We start from the raw sequence: 4,287 nt of genomic DNA on the forward strand, positions 1-4,287 counted from the left end.
AGCGAACGTACCTTGAGCAGCGGCCGCTGCCGAGGGGCTCCGGTGCCCCGAGTGCCCGGGGGAGGGGGAAAATAAAATATAGTATCAAGCGCTAGGTTTGTATCTGCTGGAGCTCGAGCTTTTACCAAGTCAAATCTCCCCGGCAGCGCACAGCATCTAAATGAATAGGCCGGATGCAGATTAACATTCAGGCTGCTCTCTGCAATGAATAGAGCCCTTTGATTAGGGACCTGAAGTAAATGCCAGTTTCAAACCGAAGCTTTAAAAACAGAGAAATATCAGTGCCAGAGGAATGCTCTCAGTGTTGGTACAAGACAGACTTTTGATGAGTCACTGCAATGCAAACAAAGATGGCAGAAATACTGTACTGTATGCTGATGAAATGCTTAGTGGTGCCACGGCAACTGAGACAGGTTTTAAATTTATAGTGCAGTTTTGCATATGAATTACGCTGTAAACTGCCTCCCCTGCCATCTAGTACATCCAGAGTGTCAAAGCATTTAAACTATTCCAAACAGTCTGCAGAGCTGGCACTGCTGCTGGTTAACTCCTGCGGCCAGGGGAAGGCAGGGAGCAGGGCTGGTGAGCATCCCCTGCATCCCCCCAGCACCCTCCTGTACCCCCTGCATCCCCCCGGCGTCCTCCTGCATCCTGAGCATCCCCCTGCATGGCCTCAGCATCCTCCTGCACTACCCCCACGTGCCCCCAGCCTCCTCCTGCATCCCTCCAGCATCCTCTGCCTCCCCACAACAACCCCTGCATGCCCCCAGCACCCTCCCACCTGGCCCAGCATCCCACCCCAAGAGCTCCCCAACAGCACCTGCCCAAAAAGCACAGTTTTGGGAATGCCCAAATCTGCCCAAAATAAAGGTGCTCCTTGGGCAGCCACAGTCCTGCTTCCTGTGCCCCCCCAGATCCCCCCCCCAATACAAGAAAGCCTTTCAAATGCAGGAAAAATGTTTACCCCTTGGGGAAAGCTTCTTTCAGTCTGTGGCTGAATCCACTAAAAGCAAATCCATTTGCTTAAGTAATGAAATCCCAGTCACATTGTCTCCTGGATTCAGATTTTAAATTACCTTCGCATTTATTGAGCATGTTTGGTGCTTTTTTCTGGGAAAGAGGGTGGGGCCTCCCTTTGCTTATTTCTCCCTTGCCCAGAGCGTTTTTCCTTGTGCCATTTGCCTCGGGTTTGGTTCAGTTGCTGCGCTCTGATGGTCACACACAGTGAAAATTCCAGGGCTGAGAGGTGAGGCCATCCCCAGAGCAGGATAACTGCAGGGAGCACAGGGCCGGCGATGCTCCAGCCTGACCCTTCCCTCCTGATCCTGCTCACAGCTCCACTTCCACATCCTGAGGGATGCTCGGTGCATGAAGTTCAAGCCCAGGGCAGGGAAGTGCTGCTCTCCCAGCAAAGCCCTGGGTGCCCAAATCCCACAGGACCTGCAGCCCCACGGAGCCTGGAGAGCCCCATGCTCCCATTCCCTGCCTTGGGAATGCTCACCACCCTCATCCAAACCCCTCAGGAGGTCACTGGGGTCCCTGCCTGGTGCTGATGAGAGGGGACCAAGGTGATATCCCACGAGGAGATCACAGGTGACACCACAACAACCAAGCCTGAGAGCCCAAAACCTCTCCCAGGCATGACACCACCCACCTCTGCTGGAGAAAGGATGGAATCTGCCCTGGCAAACAACGATCCACTCTGGATCTGTGCAAACCACTGTGAAAAACCCGAGTTACAGAAAAAACACCACTGCTCAGGCACCTAAGGGAGCCTCATCCTTCCATGAGGATGGGAAGAACAGGGGTGGAGAAGGATTTCCTCCTCTTCTCTTCCAGGAAGGGCTCCCTCAGAGCTGGAGAAGACACCAGGGAGGCCTTGGATGGACCTCCTTGGACCCAGCAGGGCAGGATGTGTGGGACCAGCCAAGGACAGCTCGGTAGCACAGAACAAGCCAAACTTAAAAGAAATATCAATTATTAATATTACTTAGAATTTGCTCTATAAACAAACAGGCTTGTCAGGAGCAACCCCTGTCTCTCCCTGAAAGCACCAAACTGGGCTGGTTTAGGGAATGTTTTAAGCCAGAGAGAAGCAACAAAGTGCCCCAGCATCCCAAATCTTTGGCAAACCTCAGATAAAACCTCCCAAGATGCTGCACACAATTGGTCCCTCCCAAAATGCAGCAGCTCCCAGGGAAATGGGGGGGGAAGTAACAGTGCTTGGTTTAGAAAGAGCATCAAGGAACACGAGCAAAGCCACACAAGGAAGCTGCAGAAGCCCAAACCACCCCAATAAACCATCAACCAGGACTGCTGGAATTTTCCCTTCTTCCTCCCTCTGCCCCTTCCTTTTTATGACCAGAATACATTAAAAAAAGCCTCCCAAAACCCAACCCAAAACCACCAACAACCCCAAATCGTGAAGAAATAAAATAAAACAGTCTTGAAAGCCCAGGAGAACCTGCTCACCACCAAACCTCACATTCCCTAAAAACAACGGCAACAAAAAGCTACTATGATCAGACAGCAAATGCAATAAAGCTTGATAATTTCTAACTTTAAAATCCCTCTATTAAACATTATTGTTTTTCTTTTAAATAGAGCACCAAGAGACTTTTGAAGGGTTTGAAATGGCTTCAGCCCATCTGACACAGGAAGAGCTGTGCTGCAGGAGAAATGACCTTTGCAGTTACAGATGTAAACTGTATTTTTCCAATCCCATCTCCCAAGCTGAGCTGTGTCCCAAGGTGCAGGAGGAGCCCCCAGCATGACCATCACCCCAAAAAACCCAGTTCCCTTTGGCCTGGAGTGTCCTACAGGTGACAGACCATCAACAGGACATCTCCAAATGGGAAAACTTGGATAAAACTGGATTAAAACCAGACAAATATCCCCCACCTTGATCATTTTACCTATGTGACCATTCAAGCAAAACATCATTTTGTTTTCTGATGGCAGCCTCTTTCTCCAGGGGGATAATTTGTACATCTCTGCCTGATTTTTGTAAAGTCATAGCCTTTGTCACAAGATGTTCATAAAAAATGCAGCTGTTATTTGAGACAACTTCCAGGAGAGTTTGGGAATTCTCAGTTTCTGCATTCATCTGCTTTGGGGGAGAAGAAAAAAGCAGGTTTGCTCTTTTCCAAACTAATTCCCTGCTCTGAGGCCTGAAAGGTCAGGGCGAGGCGACAGCAACAAAGGAAAAAAGCATCGACCTAGAATGAGATGCTGCCATCAGAGCTCCCCCAGGAGTAATCAGAAATAATTAGATAATGTATTTAAATTGGCTTTTTTTTTCTTAGCTAAACAACAGAGAGACTGGGTGGAGAATCATTCCCCCAAAACCCCCCAAATATCCCCCAAGTCCTGCAGCTCCCCAGGAAGGTGAGCTGGGCAGCAGCTGGGACAGGGACAAAGGGACAGGGACCCTCTGGGGGTGGGAGACAAAGCAGCCAAAGGCTTCCAGCCCCCCAGCCAAAGCCCCAGGAAAGAAAAGAGCTGAAAAGTCCTGCCCTTGAAGGCCCCAAAGGGTCAAAGGAAACTTCCCTTTCTTCTGTAAATGAGGAGAGAGGGGGGGGAAATCCCACCCTTGGATTTGAGGCTGGCAGGGGGATGTCACCCAACTGGGCAGGGGGTCCCCAAAGCCACCCAATCCCCCAGGCACAGGGGTGGCACCTGCCCTGCTCTCACTGCAGGGTTTGGGGGTTATTTCCTCATTTTTTAATGCAAAGGAAATGTAAAAACCCAGGGGAAAATATGCAACAGCTCACTGCAAACTCGGCGGCCAAGTGTCATTTCCAGAGCCCAGAGATGCTGTAATGCCTTAAATAAAATAGAGTTCAGTAAACTAAAGAGTTAAATAAAATAAATAGCCAAATAAAATGCACCTCAGGTCCAGGCTGAGCATATTCCCCCCACCCCTGCATCACAGGCTGTGCCAGGCAGCCAAGGAGCCAAAATGCAAAGTCTGCACCCCCACCCCAACAACTGAGCATCCCCTTTCCAGGTGAGAAAATCCAGGAGGGCAAGGGAGAGGGACTGGAGCACAGGTTTGGATTCCTGCACAGGGGGGAGAAAACAAGGTTAAGTTCAGTAATCAAATGGCAATGAGCCTCCTCTCCTGCAGCACTGGTATCTGCAGCTCCAAAGTATTTATTTTTGAAATGCTGCAAGTGGCAAGCGGCGTGGACAGACCCTATTTTTAGTGTAGCAGCCAGTGGCAATGGGTGAAAGAAGATTATTTCTGCCTTATTAAGAGCAGAAAGTGAATTTGCAAATATTACT

At 49.8% G+C, this 4,287-nt stretch overlaps 1 protein-coding gene across 1 annotated transcript in view; it reads right to left on the minus strand.

Annotated features, from left to right (window-relative positions):
- NACC2 (NACC family member 2) overlaps nucleotides 1-129 on the minus strand; it is a 15,897-nt gene extending 15,768 nt beyond the window's left edge. The window contains 1 exon segment of the mRNA XM_031057362.1: nucleotides 12-129. The gene's annotated coding sequence lies outside the window, so the exon portion shown is untranslated.
- Nucleotides 130-4,287: the final 4,158 nt, after the last annotated feature.

Source organism: Geospiza fortis, unplaced genomic scaffold, assembly GCF_000277835.1.
Source record: "Geospiza fortis unplaced genomic scaffold, GeoFor_1.0 scaffold27, whole genome shotgun sequence".
In the NCBI taxonomy this organism is placed as follows: Eukaryota; Metazoa; Chordata; class Aves; order Passeriformes; family Thraupidae; genus Geospiza; species Geospiza fortis.